This window comes from Larus michahellis, chromosome 3 (genome assembly GCF_964199755.1).
Source record: "Larus michahellis chromosome 3, bLarMic1.1, whole genome shotgun sequence".
Taxonomy (NCBI): domain Eukaryota; kingdom Metazoa; phylum Chordata; class Aves; order Charadriiformes; family Laridae; genus Larus; species Larus michahellis.
This window is the reverse complement of record NC_133898.1, coordinates 38,736,237-38,755,899: the sequence shown is the minus strand read 5'-3', so window position 1 is coordinate 38,755,899 and position 19,663 is coordinate 38,736,237.

The following is a 19,663-nucleotide window of genomic DNA, read 5'->3' as shown; positions in this document are numbered from 1 at the left end:
ACTCAGACAGAGCTTGAGACTCCAAGCTCACCCACCCTAGTCTCAATTTATTAGGCAGGACCATGTGAGAACAGCTACAGCAGCTCTGTCATTTCAAGGTTAAACGTTTGAAATGATCTAATATATCAAAGAAAGTGAAACATCAGGATATATTGGGCCAATTGGTGTAATTAACTCCCAAAGGAGGACTGAATTCCACCTGTCCAGAATCCCTTAAGTGCTGCCTTTCTCTCCAAAGACCTCCCATTATGCTGCCTCATGTATTATTAGTGACATTAGACCTATATCTATGGCCTCTCTCCCTGTCACAGTCCCTACACATCACACACTGACATTGTCCTTTTCTCCTAGCTTTCATAAGGAATGACATTTTTGACATCACCCTATGAGCAAGAAGGAAAGAAGCAGCAAAGCAGCAAGCTATTCCAGGATGAAAACGCACAGATCCACCTAGTTAGTGATCTGAGAGTTTTGCAGGCGGGCGATGCCTCCTGTAGCTTTCTTCTTCAGATGGAAGGAAAAAGGACACATGGAAGACAGAGTCTCTCACAGTCCAGGGCACCAGGTGAGAAAGCGACTGAGTGTGTTCAGAAACTTCCAAAGTTTGTTTCATTCGTTTAGGGCACACTTATACTTTTGGGTATTTGAATTAAACAACCTCCTGGGGCTTTCTTGCTCATTTTGAGCACGTTTCTTATGTGAAACACTTCCCTTGGGCTTTTGGGCATGAAGAAGTGTAGAAAATGTGCAGCCTGGGAGAGAAGCTTGGAAAGGCCAACTATTCTAGGAAGAGGTTTGAAGATGCTGAAAGAGACCGCTTATGTCTCACTATGACACTTCTGCCTTCTTATTCTTTTATTCTCCTTTTCCCCCTCCATTTTTCCTGAAAAGAACTTACGGCTAATAATCAACAGTAACACAAATAGCAGAAAATGACAGATACCTAGAAACTAATAAAGGACATGCTCTTCTGGGACTGGTCTGGAGTCCATAAGAGTGTTAGAAGCCATTGCAGAACCTGATTGTCGTGTTGCCCCAACCTCTCTGTGTCAGTTTCTCGCTTTATTTTTCCTTGGTGTCAACACTATATCTGTATGGCGGTGTTATATGTACAGGAACAAACAAAACATTTAGTGCTGCCCGATTTTCTGAGGTTGTAGCTCAGTTTTGACTCAGTCTTTCCTCAAGCTCCTTCTGAAGAAAGAGCTGAATCATGATTAAATAAGGAGTACGTAAATAGGAAACAGATAAAGAGAGTATGAAATGTTTCTCCTGGAATTTTGTTAATTCTTCAGCCATTACCCTCCATTTATTTACAAACAGGTGAAAGGATGCGTACAAATACGTTCCAGGCTAGACAAAGTAAAATTGATGGAGACTACAGATGCCAGAGCAAATGAGATCTCGGAGGGCTCAGAAAGAAACTTGCTGACATATCCACTCAATATTCATTGAAATGAGCTCAGGGAACTTTGCTCATTTAAAGCCTGGCTGCAGGGGAAAGCAGATCTCTGAAGCTGCTGAACTTCAGGGGGAAAGCTGAACTCTGAAGAAGTGGTTTTCTGGACCCGTGAGATCCAGGTCAAAAAAGACATAATTGGCCAAGGGATGCAGTATATTATAATGACATGTTCCAGAGGTGGTGTTTTGGAGCACTGTGGCTTAATGATGCTCATCTCTCACAGATATACCAGTGATGCAGCGTTAACGCCTCTACAACTAGCTTTGTAGCATAGTTATACCTATAAATGCAGACTCCCACAGACAAAGGGGACTTTTGACCCTACTAGTCAGTGGCTATTAGGACAGATTCTGGTCCTAGTGACAGTAAAGCTGGAAGAAATCCACTGAATTCACTGAAATTTTGGCAGATTTACGGTAGCATAGGCTGCTTTCACATATTCGGTTGTGGTACTGCAGACTCACATTGATATAATCGTATATCTTGTGTCCATTTCATTTGGAGCGAGGGAACTACAGACAACTCGAGTCAGCATTACTCATCACCTCCCCAGACTCCCCGCAAAGGCTCCAGAACAGGCATGACTTTACCAGTGAAGGTTAAGCAAACCTGCATTGTCATTCTAAACAATGCCTCCCGGCATGGCACTGAGCCATATCGACGCAGTCAATTGCAATAACATCACACATTTTTGTAGTGCCTTTCGTCCCAGAGGAGCCAGCGAGGAATCCGGTTTAGAGTTTTCGGTGCAATGTTTTGACTCTCCTTTGCTGCACAAGACCTTTTTAATTAAATACGTTTTCAAAATCAGCGCTTGCAGCCTTGTTCTGCTTTTCACTGCTGCAGAGCCCTTTCGTGGAGCCTATGCAGCTCAGTCTGAAGCTCTGGACAACAACATCGCCCACTGACCACCCAGCAAACACCTCCAACTGGAGCTGTGAATGAACGTGAAAAGCCTTCAGAGAATAGCCGCACTTTGCAGGTGAAAATCAGACAAATCTCACTGCTTGCGCTATGCTGTGAGGCATAAGGTGGGTCATGAATCTCAAAACAGTGGATAAATGGCCTGACCTATTGAATATGAAATTGGAAGAAGCATACGCAGAGACCAGCCTAAGAGAGAATCTAGGTCAGATGAAGGCCGGGCAAAAACTGTGCATTTTCGTGATGTTGCATTCTCAGATTAAGCCGTGAATATCTAATACAGAAAGGAAAATTTTCCACGTAGGATCTGACTCTCCTCTGCCTCCACTTTTGGTAATAGCTCTCATGACACTGAAGGCAGAATATCATTTAGGTGAATTTGATAACTAACTCTGGAAATAAGGGAATTAGAGCCATTAGTAAATCTTTTCACCTCAGAACCTAGACAAACAGGATCAAATTGCTCTCTGGTGTAATCTAATTGAATTCCACGGATTTACAACCACAGACAAATTTTAGCCAATAAAGAGAAGAATATAAATGCTTTATTCTGACATTTGTGACATCATAAAGTTAATATAGCTGTGCAATGAAGGGAAGATTTTCTGAGCACATTTGTTTAATTTAAGTCTCATTTATAATGGAAAGTAATTAAATACATTCCATGAAATTGGAGAATGCAGAAGAGAATGCTGAAGAATGTCTCTTCATTTGTAGGACAGAGATGTACTTTGTTGTTTCCTGCTGTTTATCTTTTGCTCTGCAAGCAGGAGTTCCCATTTATGTTCAGCTATCAGCTGCCAACCTAGAGCCCACTGGAAGATGCATGTCAGTTCTAGAAGGATCTTAATAAACACCACCAGTGGAGAGACATTTCACACTTGGCAGTTCATCTGTCAGAGCAAGAGATAACTTCAGATTATTTCCATCACCATTCTGCAAGCATTTGTGGAAGGAGGCCAACACCAAGAAGATAATACCTCGGGAAGACACAAGTTAGGGAGGACTCACTGGTTTCATTAGGGGAGAGCACAGTTCAGCAAGCTCAGGGGTGACACTCCTCTTACCATTGATTTGCTACACCGAGTTCAGCAGGCCAGCTGAAGAAAATGGAAATAAGACTTCCTTGCAAGGAACAGCACAGTTCTACTGACAACATCCCGTGGCTCTGGGCTGCCACTGCCAAACCTCTCTTAACCATGTCACGGAGAGCAGAGCATGTGCAGAGGGAGATGGGACCCAGACAAGTGCTCGCATCACTCAGAGAAGTTAAGGGAGCACCCCTCAACCTCTATAGGATCCTGCCTCTGTAGCAGTGTCAGACTGATAGTCTTCTGTTTCTCTAAGAAGCTCTGGAAGTTGCTGAAGATGCTCCAGCTTAAGAATAAGGCCATAAGTGGAGAACCAAGTGGGTAAAGGTGGTAGCACTCACCCAAGCACTGCCCGTGCCCCTTTGGACTGTGATCCCACTGCCTTGTTTATCTGGCAATGTTCCTCTCTCCCCATTTTCCCATCCCTCCATCACCTTCCTCCACTTCTTGGATAAAAGGGAGAAAAGGATGACAGTGAATTGGGAAAACAGGAGGCCTGACTCACAAGCAGGCGGCAGAAACTGAGATAAGTATGGGTGTCTCGCAGTCCCTTCCCATTGCAGAGGCAGAGGAATAAGGAAAGGCATGCATACACGGAGTCTCAGGAAAGGTGTGTGTAAGCAGCGTATCTAAGGAAAGGCATGACTGAGAGGCTCTTTCTCCTGAAGCCATCTGGCAGAAGCTCCTGGCAGCTTTCCCCGCGGCATAGCACTCCTTCAGCAGCTTTCCCCACAGCGCGGCACTGCAACCGGCTCCTGGTCAGGCACGGCAGCAAGATCACTTGGGATCGTGTATTGCAGCCCTTGGCAGCTGCTCTGAATTTGGGTTCTGGTGCTGGGGAGTAGAGATGAGAGCAGAGAGAGGAGCAGAGTGTTGGCCCAGCTTGGGTCCTCTCCTGAAGTGGGTTTGTTGCTGGCATGTCTTCCTTGCATTTGTTTGCACATGGTGCCCAGTGGCGCTGAGCAGAGTGTCAGTGTGTCTAACAGTTTTGCCCTGGTTTTTGCTAAATCGGATATGTGGGTCCTCTCTGACAAGGACTTACCTTTATTTATGAAGGATTTGATGTTGAGAATGGCAGAAAGGAGTCAACTTTGATGCCTTGCAGCCACATAGTTTTGGTTTAGGAAGTAGGGTTGCTGGGATTTCTTTGAACACCTTATTCTTTGCCCACAACCCTTGCCAGTGTAACTGCTCAAAGCAAACCATGTCCACTCATCTGACTTTCTCCTCAGAGCCCCTGCGGCACTGTAAGGCTGTAGCGGTTCTTGTGAAATAAGGCTCCGTGATTCTGGACATGTATCCGAGAGGGTTTATTCCACCTCTATTTGTGGCCATGGATGTCACTACATCATTACACCACAAGTTCACCTCTCCCAGCTACTACCAGCTGGTAACTACCTAGTATCGTGTCACAAACACACACACACAGAGAAATGTAGCTCTTCTTAGTCCAACACTGCTTTGACAGCAAGGGTGTTGTGATTTTTTTCCTGTTCTAAGAAAACCATCTGCCCATCAGCTTCCCTAGCTCATGAAACTTTTCCCCGGGCACTTCTATAAGACCTGTTCTGCCCTACCGAGGGTTAATGTGGAATGCATATGAAACATATATTTGGGAGGCTGATGAAAGTGTGACAAAGCTGGAGGCTACTGAGCCATATCTGCTCCCGGGAAATGTGAACCTACTGTATTTTTTGCCCCATAGCTAAACCTAGGTCTGACCCTCACTGGCTGGTAGAAAGGTGAAGCGTGGGGTCTTTGAACGTGTTAAGGTCAGCAAACTGCAACAAATCATGGCTCAAAGGTGAGGGTGGGTTTGCATTCCTTATCTAAACCTAGGTGATAGCCATGCTGAAATGCAACTTTATTATGCAGCCTGGCAAGATTTCAGCCGTTTTATTGAAAGGGCATTTTGTTATGTTTATTAGATTTGTCAAAAAGGCATTTTATGGTGTTTATGAGATAGCATATAAATTTATGAAACTTTAACATTTTTGTCAAAAATAGCCTTTACTGAAAATCAAATAATCCAAGCAGTAAAAATCCTATCAGACAAATCCAGGCAAAATTTTCCATCAAGCAAGGCACAGACTCATCCATGGAACAATCTGTGAAATACTGTCAATGAAACCTGCGACACGAAGCAGTGGAATAGCTGCTGGGTGCACGCAGTAAGGCTGCAATGCTCCCAGGTGGGCACAGATGTGGCAATTCTGCCTGATGTCCTCGCCTGACTGCAAGTGTGGGAGTTGCAAGGGCATCTGCTGGTTTTGTTGCTCCTGCAGTAGGAAGGAAAGACCTTGTGTTTTGGCAAGTGTACTGTGGTCCATAAGCATTCGTCCCTCTGGGCTCCAGAGCATGACTAGCTGGGGTTCACAGGGTGCACAGGAACGAGCCACAAGCACATCCTCCACCAGCTCTCTGCTTCTGTCTCCCCACCAGAAGCCCCTTCTGCAGTTTTTTTTCTTTGTTGTTGCGGATGATTTTCATTTTCTGCTGTTCATTTCTGTCTTCCCCCACTCCTTGCAAGTAAAAACCTGCCTTATATTTCTGCTCAGAGAGCTCCTTTCTGCTCCTCATTTTTTTCCTTTGTTCAGCCTCCACAATACCATCAAGACAATGTGAAACACTTGATCTCTTTCCTTTTCTTTCTTCCTTAGGAGGTCAGTCTGGCACTCCGCAATTGACACTCTCCCCCTTCTTGGACACTGTAATGTGACAGCAAGACAGGCTGAGGAACTGAATAAGTCATTAGAGCATCAGCTGGGATCTCTGTAGCAGCCATGACAACATTTCCAAAATGATGATTTTGGAATGCCGTTCCCAAGTCTCTTCCCCAGGCAGGGGAAGGCTTAGCGACAATAAAATGCTTCCCACACGGTTTCCCCTTTGCAAAGGAGCCCTAAAAAGTTGGAAAGGTGATGGGGATGAGAAGCATTGGGAGGTTAGGCAGGAGAAATCCATGGAGTAAAGTAGAGTAGGGTGCGGGATGGAATGCAGTCAGTTCCGTCTGTGTGTTGAGGCAGGAGGAGTTCACCTGTGTGTTACACTGGAGGAGTTCACCCTGGCATGAATAAGGCCCTGAAGGGCAGCGAAGGCACCTGTTTGAAAAGCAGGAAACAGACAAGGGAGATGTGGTCACTTCATGTGGCAGAACAACAGTCCTCTGACAGGTATAGCGTCACTTCACCAACAGTCTTCCTGGACCTCTCACTCTTGGTGAGAAGCTGCAGCACTGCCTTTGCTTGCTCTTCTCCCTTATTTCACTCAGGAACACATTCAAAGCACAATGCCAAGCAGAGTCCTGCAACAACTTTACTAGACCTAAGCTCTGGTGATGCCAAGAGTGTGACTGTGACCAGCCAAGGGGTATTTAAACTTCCATTTCCACACATCTTGTTTTGGGAAATGTACCTCATAAAACGCCACGGGAGCTGAAAGGTGATATTGTCCATCAAACAGCAAAATGCCTTGTCTATTGTCCAAGCCCTCCCTAGCTGAAGTATCAGTGGTCTTGGTTGCTTCTTTTTAAGCATTTGTCTATCTGAAAGTGCTGTGCTGTCATTAGTTCGACTAGGGGGGAGATATGTGCTGCAGTGATTGGTCTGGATAGTATGAAAATGCAAAAGGCTGGGAGAATGGGGATGGTGAGCAAGTGATGGTGTGCAATTACTATGCAAATTTTAGGGGAATAATCATCACCAAACAAAACTTGCCTGGTATGGATGCTGCTTTCGGCAAACGTAGCATCAAAATGGGAATTACAAGCCAAACAGATTGGAGAAACTTCCTAACTCTTGTTAGCCTAAAATAACATCAACTGCAGGGCTTGCAGAACACATTTGTGTGCCTTCCCTCATCCCTCCTCTATAACCCCAAGATAGACCTTAACATAAAGTCTGCTACCACTGCCTTGAGAACCCTCTTACTGCAGTGGTACAGCAAGTGTATGCTGTGTTTAGAGAGCATCTTTGTCTGAGTCTGCCCTGGCTTTTTTCACAGGGAAAAGATCCTGGATTTACGGGAATTTTCCATCCTCATAGCCCTGGCTAAGTTAGGACATGGCTCCTCTTTGGCACCAGCACAGGCCACAGCCTGCACACCACCTTCCGCACCAAATATCAGACCCAAAGCCTTGGAGAAGAAATAGGTACAAGGAACATTGCCAGGGACCTTGTTTACAGCCTTGAGTTTTTCCCCCCATTTTTGCCAGAGTTTCGTTCCTTCACTGTTGCAATGAGCTATATCCTAAGTAGATCCTTCTCCACTCATTCATTTTAGTATATTCTCCTATGTCTCCAGGCCACTCCAGGCAACTCTGAACAGCCTGTTTTCCCTGGGCATGTGACGACCTACGACTTCAGGATGACCACTCACCTATGCTAGGCAAGGAGGTTGTGAGGCATGACATAGTATATGAGATTTTGAGAGTATATAGTCACAGGCTACATTTGAGTGCATACACCATTAGCTGAATCCCATCAACTTGACCTTTGATCCAGAGAGAGCCTACAGGTAAGCAGATAAATCAGCCCTGGCATGAAGCAATATCATACGGGACATCAGCAGGAGGCCACGCAGAAAAGTTCAAAGTATAGATGTGTCCACACAAAACTTAATACACTGTAGCTCATCCAAAGATTTTCGCATAAGCCATTTTTTAAATTAATCCAGTCTATGAAAAGTGAACATTGACTTGCTGTAGTTCACCGTGTGAATTCAAAGAGTTTCAGGTTTGTGAGAAGAGGGCAGTACAAAAGCACAAATAGAATAAGCCGGCCATTAGGTAGCGTTTGTCATGTGGCTGCGAATAACTGAAGAAAGCGTGTGAACAGCACAGACGAGAGAGCCACAAAAGAAAGGAGGATCAGAACGAACGTTAGAGCTTCTTCCTCTTAAGAATTTATTTAACCCACTGACCGCTTCTTTGTTTAATTCAAAATAAAAGACTACTGAAAGGCCTCTGTGGTTCTTGGATGATATATTGAGGATACCTTAACTCAGCACTTTGGGCTGGTACCCTTTGGACTGAATGTGGTCTTAGAGTAATCCCAGCACCCTCCACCAAGATGTACCCATTACCACAGTGCTCATTTTGCCCTCTTTTGTTGAGGCCACATAACTGCACTCAGCAGTTATGAAAGAAAGGTATGAAATAGAAATGAAATAGAAAGAAAGGTATGACTGCGGCTTCATTAATTTTACTCCAGTCTGGATGAACTTGGAAAGCTTTCTAGGCAAGGTTTTGAAGTGAGGGAATATTAAGCCACAATTTTTTTAAACATATTGACAGTGACCCTGATTTAATATTTTCCATATCACTTCAAACACCAGGATTCACAGTCGATCTGACTGGATTTTCATGGGAGGCTATCCAAACACTTCGAGATCACAAAGGTCTTGGAAACCCAATGTCCTTAATATCTGAATGTTGTTAACAGATCGGAAGAGTTTCTGGTCCACTGGCAACATCACTTTGCCTGTGGTAGCCTAATATCAATTATCTCGCCAAAGAGAATTTGCTTCACATATAGAGGTGGCTATTGCCATAAGTGATGAAGACCTGAGATCCACCAATGTTTGGAGCATTGTTTACTGTGGGAACAACTCTACTGCACTGTGCTTTAGGGCCTTTAGAAACAAATCAACAGGAGTGGAGAAAAAGAACGGCTCTGAGGGGGTCAGTCAGCCCTCCCCGTTGCAGTTCGCCTGCCTTTTGATGGGATGGGAGTGACTATGTCTCGGCTCAGCCTCGCTTCCCCCTTCCTTCCCCCTGGGCTGCCCCAGATAGTTTTGCATCCTTTCGCTCCGTCTGTTGAATCCTCTGCGTGTATAGCATGAAGCCCTTGATGTTCCCGTAAAATATGCAGAACGAGTATGTGAGAGACTGGATGGGCTCCTAACTACTCCCTGGGCCGGCAGCTCGAAGCAGAGCAGCTTGTAGCTGAGCAGATGGTGGCGTTCAAAAACACCTGGGCTCCCCGGAGCCAGGGCCATGAGTCCCAGCGGGGCCAATTCAGCCAGCTATTCCCAGTTGCTTAACAGCAGTCCACATATCTTCCTGTCTCTAACGCTCTAGATGAGACCTTCACATCCTAAGGCTGTGCCTGGTTAGTATGCCTGCAATACGGTTTGTAGCACTCTTGGTGAAGGCTGGGTTTTCCCCAGTGGTTTTGGGGAATGTTTGCACCAGGAATGATCCAACTATCTAACTGGCAGGAATCCTAGACCTTCTGGGGAGTAAATTTCCTAGGGAGTTATTCAATAGATAAGATATTCAGCCATGTATATATCAATATTTACAATTTCTGGGACCAAATCTGAAGTCTTACTGAATAATTGGAAGAACTCACACATATTTTGACAGTGCTAAGTAAGCACTCTGGGCCTTGACTATAATTTATAATGTGCTTTGGGATTAAAGGTGTCCCATAAATGTAAGATTATTATTATTATTAACAACAATATCATTGCAAGACCCAAAACAGAGAGCTAGGAACAGATACAGGGTATTCTACGTGTTTGTTAAACCAAACATAACCGCTACAGGAGACTGAGTTGTTCTTGCCTTTTATTAGAATGAAGCACAAAAGCAGTATGAACGAATATAATTAAAAAGACCGTCTGGATTAAATGCACCCCTGATTGCTCTTGCAAGCCAAGTATCAAATTTTGTGCTGTTTTCTAGAGGTTGATTTTTACTCTACAGTATTCATCCGATTTTACAGTCAGCATTACTTCAAGCTTATTACATTTGTAACAGGATACAAATACAGCACCATTAATTTAATTTTATTTACATTTCAGAGTTATTCAGCCGGAATAAATTGAACACAATTTGATTGAAACTGTCCTGCAGGACTCACTTTAAGCACATTCAACAAGAGTCCTTTATACATAATGGCAGCATTTAGTACACAAAAGACACCTTCTTGGACTGGAGGATTTACAGGAGTCATTAGCAGATGAGGGAAAAGCAACATTGCCAAGAACAGAGCTAAACTGAACACTTCTGCTCTGGAGCCCACTTTTCACTGCATGCATCTTCGGAAGAGACCTCTGCTGCAGAGGACGATGGCCTTCTATGTACAGCTCTGTCTGTGACCTACAGAAAGCAGTTGCTACCTTGGGTGTTTCACTAGCACAGCACCATCAGGACTCCGGCGAACTGTTCAAGTGAACCTTGATAGAAAAGGAATGAGGAATATCAGCGTTTGTTTTGCAGCGGCCCTTAGAAATCCTAGTCAGTCATGGAGAAGCTGTTGTAAAGACTCTTTGCAGAACCAAAAGACCGTCCCTACCTTCCAGATGCGAGTATCAAAAAGGCAGTGGATGTATCCGGGCAGACAGGGCAGTTGACAGGATGAATGGACTCCTGTTTGTCAGTATGATGGGAAGTGGCCAAACCACTGTCAAGCTCTTCATAGGCAGCATAGTGAAGGAGGGGTTTTTTGGAAAGATAATGAGGGTCTTTCACTGCTCTTTACCAAGATGCCTTCCAATAACAGCAAGGAAAAAAGCACAGAAATGCTGCTATAAAAATGTTAACAAGTGAGAAACAGAGACTGACAGAATGATGAGAAGGGAAATGACACTGTCATAGCAAAGGAGAGCTCTTTGGCAGGGTGGGAAGGGCCTTGACAGGAAAGATAAATAGCTTGTGTTTGATGGGGTAAAGAAGAGGAATGTAGTAGAGAAGAGCAAAGAATGTGTAAAATCCTCAAGCTGATGGATTAGGAGGGTGATCTTTACAGCAGTATTTTGCAGGGATGTGCACAGACTGAAATTACACTTGGCAAAACCAAAGAGAAGGGTGTTTCAGTAATCAAAATGCAAGACAATTGAATTTTAGCCAGGTTAGATAAGGTCTTCTGATGCTTTTAAATGGGAAGGCTAGGCTCCTACCAGCATCTTTCCTATCTTGCTTGGAAGTGAAAGGCAGAGTTTTGAAGCATTTTTTCCTTCTGATTATGATTATTTCATTTTTACCTGAATGTGTTTTGTTCCAGCTTCTGGCAACCTGCAGCATCCATGAGACAACCCCATTCACATGCGTGGGAGAAGGACACGCTCTCCAAAGCTGTAGGCTGTGGGGTCTTTGGTGTCCTGACACCTCTCTAATTGATCTTGTGTAAGCCCTGCAGGAGAGTTTGACGGTGTCACTGTTAGGACAGATAAGTGAGATTTGTTAGTGCCTATTTGGTGGTGCCTAATAGGTGGGCACTGCAGGTCAACCCCCTTACGGAGCTAGCAGAAGAAAAAAGGGATTCTGTTTCAGACCGCTGGGATTTTTGTGATCTGTCACACTGAGACATCTGGTTATGAAGAAACGGAATTGCCGTGCTGTACCAAACAAATGGACCATATAGTTTAATAATCCCGCTGTGACAATGCCTGGTGAAATGCTTCAGATTAAGTACAGGGAATCTAGCAGAAGACAAGTAGGGAATGACTTGCCAACAGGGGAAGTTTCTTTTTAATTCTTATCAGTTAGCAAGTAGCCTAGGCCCTGAAGCAAGAGGGTTTATATCCTTTCATAACAAAAGAAAATATGTATTCTATTTAATGAGAACATCCCCAATTACATTATCCATATAAATGTCTAATCCTTTTTTTAAATCCTACTAATCTCTTAGGCTTAATGTTATCTTATGGGAATGAGCTAATTAGGCATTGTATAAAACGTATTTTCCTTTAACGGTTTTATATTTGCTGCCTTTTATTTCCATTGAATGTCCCTTTGTCCTTGTATTCTGGGAGGGTGAAAAGGAGCATCTATTTTTCCTTCTTTCTACCACCCACATTTTCCACATCACAGTCAGAGACCTTCTCTCTGACGTACAACTTTCAGTATTTCCAGACCTTCCCCATTAGAATACCATATTCATGTCGTTTTGCAATTTCTGATACTTGTATCTGAGAGCCTTATTCAGCATCCTTACCAAAACAAGAAAGCAGAGCAGGGCAAGAAGATTGTGCCATTGACTTAAACAAGGGCATTGCCATGATCGCAGACTGGTTTGATCCAAACTTTAAGTAGATTGACATTACTTGCATATTTGACCACCCCTTAATGCCTTGAGCAAGAGAATCCTCTGTGCTCTCCCTTGTGGCACCCCAGTTCCTTTCCCAAGGTGTTATAGCTCAAGCAAAACCTGGTGAGGTGCATCACTGCCCTCCATCACCCCTTCTGGAGGTACTGCCCTGGCTGTGGAACAGGCCCACCACTGCCTCCTGCTCCCGCAGGTTGCCTCTGCCATTGCTCCATCTCTTCTAGATGTGAGGAGACTTTGTGGCAGTGTCAGATACACCTCTTACAGATCACTTTCCCCTGCCTTTTCCAAACAGTTGAACAGTGGCCATAGCAGGGGTTAAGGAGGCATCTTGCTGCCAACCTATATCAACCTAAAAACTGATTGTTTATTCCTATGTTTTGTTTCCAGCCCTTTTGCAGGTGTTTGATAGCTCCTCCCCCCACCTTTTATCCACCTTGCCTTTTTAACAGTATCTTGGTAGGGGGGTTTGATGTGTGTTTTTAAACGACAAAATAAAATTTGACAATTTGTTCACATCCTATACAACCCTGCAGTGGTACTGGAGTCATGATAGCAAAGCTTAGTTCTTGCTAGAATATAAAGAGCCTGTATGGAGCAGAATATAGAAATTGTGAAGGATTTCTATATTCTGGATTCAGTATAGCATTTCTTCTGGCTCTCATCCAAGCTTCTCCACATTGATTTATTTTTTTTTCAGAGCTTATACGGGAAGCCAAACAACCTTTCCATTGAACCCAGAAGTAAACTGATCACAAGCCAAAGATGAGTCTTCTCTCTGCAGCTATCATCTGAAGCATTACAGCAGCATTTGTTGAGTGTGCCTTTATTTTTCTGGTTTTAATCTGCAGTGTGCTGACAGCCTCAGAAACATCCTTCTTAATGGACTTTAATAGCAATGCAGCACTAAACTTATATAGCACCTGCCATACCAAGGCATCCCGGTAGACTTCTCAAATAATAGAGCTTAAAGCTTCTGCTTTCATGAGCCAAAGGCAAGGCTCAAGAGAGCAAAATTAAGTTTGGGTTTTAAAATATTGACAAGCTTGACATTATTAATTTCAAGAGGTGAATTCATCACCGCTGGAATGGATTGCAAGGGAGAAGCCAGGGGAGAATCAGCAGAGACAGCATGGATCAACTTACAACCACGCACCTGGATGGGAACCCAGGAATGAAAACCTTTGTTCAACATGCAACAATTGCATGTTTACAGCTGCTTAACCCACTGTAATTAAAATAAGTCATCCAGAAAAGTGACAGGAAGTCTGAAGTCAGGCTTGCTGTATGCAATTTTGAGCTTTCATGCAGTACCTTCTATACAACATTCTCAAAGCATTCTACAGCTATTAACAGGTTACGCCTCCCTGGTAGCAAAAGCATTATAGCTATCGCAAACCAAGACACATAAAGACCAAATGATCTGTGCAAATGAATTCATAGCAGTACTAATAGCAGAAACCCAGGAGCTCTGGTTCTCAGATTCCTCATCTACCCCTTAGACAATGAAGCTTTCTGAAACTCCCAGAGGCCAATATGTCACATGCATGACTTCTCTTTGAGTTTGTTCCTAATCCTAAGAAGGGTTATATATGTGCTATTAAGGATACTATAATGTTAATAATTGTAGCCTTCAGCTGCTGTAAAGCAGGTGTCGTTTCTTTTCATCAATAGGATGCCATGCTTTTAAAGCCAAGGAAGCAGAAGAACCAAACCTTGTGTTTCCTGAGCAGTCCAGTTTTTTGGCAATAAAAAAACCAAGTTGGAAACATCTTGCAGACCACCTGAAACAAGAATACAAGGAGCTGCCGAAATGTTTAGAACATTTACAAACACAGTTTAACAGATCCTGGTAAGAGATTTTACCTCTTTTCAATGGAATAGGAAACCTATTTCTTGGCTATCCGCACGAGCTGATGAAAGCTGCTTCTGAACTGTGGCTGTAAAGTTCAAGACAGGTCATGCTTTCCAATAGGAAACAGGGCACATGCTTTCTGAACATTACAACCAATATATACTTTTTGGTTCCATATCTTTAAAAGTTATATGCGTCTTCAAATGATTACAGCTAGCTTCCTATTCTCAAGTTACTTATCCCATGTCTAATAAATCTGTGAGCACCAATCAGTGCATCAAGCTACAAGTTCCCATTTGAAACTCCTAAAATATTTTTTTATAATGGCAATAAATTATTTTGATTCAGACAGCATAAGTAACTGCAGCTTATAGATATTATGCAGAACGGAGCTTGGAAATAAGGCATTTTTATTTCTCTGCTTTAAGATTGCCCTCCTTGATTTTCAAACCATTCTCAGACATTTTGCTGCCAGGCAAAAGGTGACATGTAAAATAAGCTGTTGGAAGGAAAGGGTATGACTGAGCAAAAGGTATGCACAAAAAGGGCAAAAGGAGTTTTTCTCTGAAAGAGAAAGTTTATAACTAAACTTAAGCAGTGGAAAAAAAAATGGTCTGAGGATTCAAACTATTCTTATCATCCAATATATGAACTCCACCCTTCCCCAAGGTCATTATCTCCTTCTGCCTCCTAAGAAGCCCATTTACAATCCTTTTTTTGAGTGACTTTTGAGGTGTGAGGAGGGACATAGCTCTGACTGAGCTCTGTCTGACTAGGAACCAATTAGTGCCCTGCACCTAATGCACAGATTTGCAGCATGACTTCTTTTCACCTATGGACAGAGCATCTGACTCTGGAAACCAAAATGCTGAACTTGTGCCCTTGGGCTCTCCTACAGTTGTTTGGTGTCAGGAGAATCCAGCCAGGTAAATCAGACAACGGATATCAAAGGTCCAGTTCTGTCTTTTTAAGAAAATATAGGACCACTGTCAGTGCTATCCGATGCAGAAAGTACTGCTTTGTGTTAAACAGACCCAAAATATGAAGTATTAGTGCTAGTTCCTTCCAGCACTCAGATGGGAAAATGATGAAGAGATGTGTTATTCTAAATGCCTAAGCATCACAGAGGCACAGCATAAAACATGAAGCACGCTGCATGGCAGAGCTCCCCTTGGCTCATGCATCAGCCTGCACAAGACGGGAAAAAGGCAGTAAAAAAAGCTGCATGCTGTCTTATTTGTCATCACATCCAAAGCTGGGGCAAATAGTCACCAAGAAGAAGCTGGTGATGGTACTCGGTAAAGGAGGAAATCAGTCTAGGATGGGTCATGGACAGCCAAAAGGATCAGATAGCAGAAGGGACAAAGAAAACTCATAGGTATTTTATAGGACTGCCATGTCTAATTGGGTGGCCCTTCCTGAGAAGTGCTGCCACCTGGGCAGGGGCTTTGGTGGGGGACTGAGAAGCAGCTTTAGTACCTTGCAGCTTGAGGGAGGAGAATGGATGCTCCCAGATATTCTGGGGAAGAGCTGAGCTTTTTGTTAGGTTTTATCCAGGGTTTGCACGGCATGGGAGGGCAAGAGAGGGGAGAGGGAGTTTCATAAATGGGTACTTTAGCCTGCTTTTTTTAGTGGTTTTATACATGTAGAGGCTTTTATGTGCTTCATTCATGAGCCCAGCACTGCTGGGCACTCTCAAAACATGAAGCACCAGGGCTATTCTGCCTTGATAAACTTACCAGCCAGGAACAGATCAATATATAATGTGGGAGTCATCGGCAAACCACCTGCTTAACCGATGTCTAACAGCCTGTCTCCAGAAATAGACTACGAGACAAACATGGGTGTAAGAGATTCTGCAGCAAATAATTATGGATTAAGCAACAGCTAACTATTGATAGTTTGTGTCTCATCCGTTTTCGTACCGCCTCGCCTATGGCTGCAGTCTTCATGCGTTTTACTTCAAACTTTATTTTCATCCTCCTGGCAAAAAAAAGCTAGCCATAGACCTCTTGCAGGGGTATGAATTAGAGCCTGGGTTTCAGTGTAAGCTGAAGCCAAACTGGACGCAGCTGAAACCTGGAGAGCGGAGTTTAATTTTAGTAGTCCTTTGATGCCACTGTATTTTCCAGCCTCTCTATTGCCCCTCGTTTTCCTCCAGCTTACTAGAAGCCACCTGCCTGTTTCTAGCAAAGCTGAAATCCAAAATGTCACAATACGCTCCATTTCTTCACCCCTCCGCTCTCTTCAACAGCCTAAAAAGACACTCCCTGAATGGGCTGCTCGCTGGGCTGAGTGCTCAGCCCTGGGTGGTCACTGGTAAGAGAAGGGGAAAGAACGTGGTTTGGGGAGACACACTGACACCTGCATGAAAACAGTCATGGAAGGCTGGCAAACGAAAGGCTCTGGCAGATGGGTGTCCTGAATCGGGGTAGATTAAATGCAATTAGACCGTCTCACTATCTGCTTTACAAGGGAAAGTACTGCAACAGCAAGAGCGGCCATGAGGTTGTCCCACAGCAAGGTGGCTGACAAGGCACACACGCGGCCAAGTGTTGATACGGGGTCAAAGAGAAGAGAGAACAGAGTACCTTGGGAGAGACCTTGACAACAGGAGGACCAAAAAAAGCAGGAACAGACCTTGGGACAGATTGTGTGATTAAGTGGAGCTGGAGATAATTGTATTTTAAAGATCTCCTGGGGAATGGGCTCAGAATAGAAGCAGCAGCAGGGCTGGATCTGTAGCTATGTAGATAACTATCACTGCATTTGTTAGCATGGAGAAGGAAACGGAGAACCGTGGTCTACATGGGTAAATTTCTTTTCTTTTAGCAGGTCAGTGCACTGTTAGACAAATGTGCCAATACCAGTGGTGTAACATTGTCCCGCACAGGCTGTTTTAAGTCCCAGGGCTATACTAAATGAAGCTGCTGACAGAAATATTAGTCTCCAGAGATTATTTGTTCACAGCCTGCTGCTTGGGAATAATGCAGGAAGCTGGAGAAGAGATAATTTTTTAACCATCTTTTGGTATCTCAGTTCAGCACCACCTGGACGTTCACCCCAGTTATTCCTTATTCCTGACTGGATGCTTCTGGTTATTTACAGAGGAAAGATTTGCTGCAAGCTATGATATTCATAAGCAGGATAAATGTCCAACAGCTGCCAGATAGCTCTCCCCATTCATTCATATGATGTTCAGTCAACAGGTGCCGAAATGTTCCCTCTGAATAAGCAGGTGGTTTTCTATCATAAGCCCAAGAAAAGTTATCCACTCTTTAGTTTAGGGGTCTACAGGAAAATACTATCCTTGCAGGGTTTCCCCAGGCTGGAGAAGCAGTAGAACAGCCATGGCAATGGTCCCTACAGCTGATTGCCTTAACATTTCAAGCTATTCCCCTTTCCTTTTTTTCCTAATTTGTTTAATGAAACCGTTTGAAACCATGACGATAGCATAGGTGTGACTTCTGCTGGCAACCAGGCTACTAATATCTTTCACACAGGTTAAGGAATTAAATGTAGGCATGCCTAGTAAGCAGAAATACTAACTTCTGGCCATGCCGTGCTGTAGGCCTTAAAATAGAATTTCCTTTCTCTGCACAAAAAAGAACATTTCATTGTTTTGATAGGACTGGCCACCTCAGCCTGGCTACGGCAGCTATTCCGGCCTTTCAGTAAGAGATTTGTGATGCAGAGAGGGATGCAAATGAACTCAGAGGAAATGAGGTGCAAGGAAAGTCCAGTGGCTTTGTACATGTGCCTGAGTACCAGGAGGGTGAGAGGGATAGTGAGAGAGGATGCAGGAGCAGGGGGAGTGGAGACAGGGAGGTACACAGTACACAGGGTGTGAATAGAGGTAACAGGACAAACAGCAGCCACAGGAGCACGAGTGGCTCATCATTTAAATGCCCATGAAGTGAAAACCCCAGATACAGCACTTGTGACAGTGCCACCTCCCTCTGTAGCAACCAAGTACATCCTGTGAAGCACCTGAAAGTGGGGGATGCTGGTGGTGAATTCCCCTCAAACAGGCAAAAGTCCCTATTCACTACCCTGTCACCACAGGAGCAGACCAGGCAACCTGCAGCCCCAACGAAACACCGCTTGGTGTCACGGATCCTTTCACACCAGATGCACTCTTTTCCTTCATTCTTGGCTAGGTATACTGCTTACTGGCAGCTGTAAAGATTTTCAGTATCGCATTCGTTATTTTAAAACTTTGTTATGCCTGCATAAATTGGTTAGATCAGACAGTAGATCTGTACATATATGCCGGAGAAAGAAGCAAAAAAAAAAAAAAAAAGGAGGTTGTATCCAAAGCTTATAACAAGACATCAAACTCTTATATCAGTATAAAAATAAGGATAATGTCCTCCTCTGCCCTTGATGGCTGTATGCAGCATCACATTCCCCCATCACAGCTTCACAGAGGCCATCCCAAGATGTTGAACGTGAGGACACAGGTCACCCCTCTGACACTTTGGACCAGCCACAGTGCAGATGAGTGCCTTTGCTGGCTGCCCATGCATGCATGCGAACTAGCGAGGCTTTGAACCCCTTGCTGGAGACCTCTCCTGACCTTCTCACAGATGTTGGGCAGATGTACTGTGCTGCAGTAAATATGAGCTGCACCCGGTGGGCTTTGCAGGCAGCGTGGCTGTGCCTTCAGTGCATCAGATGTGTGTGCTAGCGCCAGCTCAGCATGTATAAACCGCCTGCTCCCAGGTGCCTTGCTTTTGGCATTTAGCATCTTGAAACAGAGCAGAACAGTCTGGTTTTATTTAAAAAGGGATACTCAGCTTGCAGTATGCGCCACGCAGAGTCCCTTGCTGGTTGCTGTAGCCCTTTTCCTCGCGCAACCAAGGGCTGGGTGAAAGACCCTGGGTGTGAGAGCAGCTATCTCCCTCTCGGCAATAAATCAGCATGGCCAGAAAGTGGTGGGGTAGAAGCGAGAGGGTCACAGTGTGTGGCCTTCCCTTGGAGCCCAAAGTAGGGAGGTGATGTGCCTGTCCCAGAAAGGCAGGGAGCCCCGCTGAGAACGAGTAATGGCTATCAATGCCTACTCCCAATCATACTATCTGGAGGACTTGTGTCCCCTCCTGATCACAGACGTGAATGAGCTCACATTAAGGAGACCCTCCTACTACTTGCAGGTAACAAGAGTACTTCGTTAAAAACTGTACTTCAGCTCACACCTCAGAACTGTTGCCTATAAATCGGCTTCAAAAGCTGGTAGAAATTCCTCGATAGGGTTTTTCAAGCTTTTATTTGAAACCAG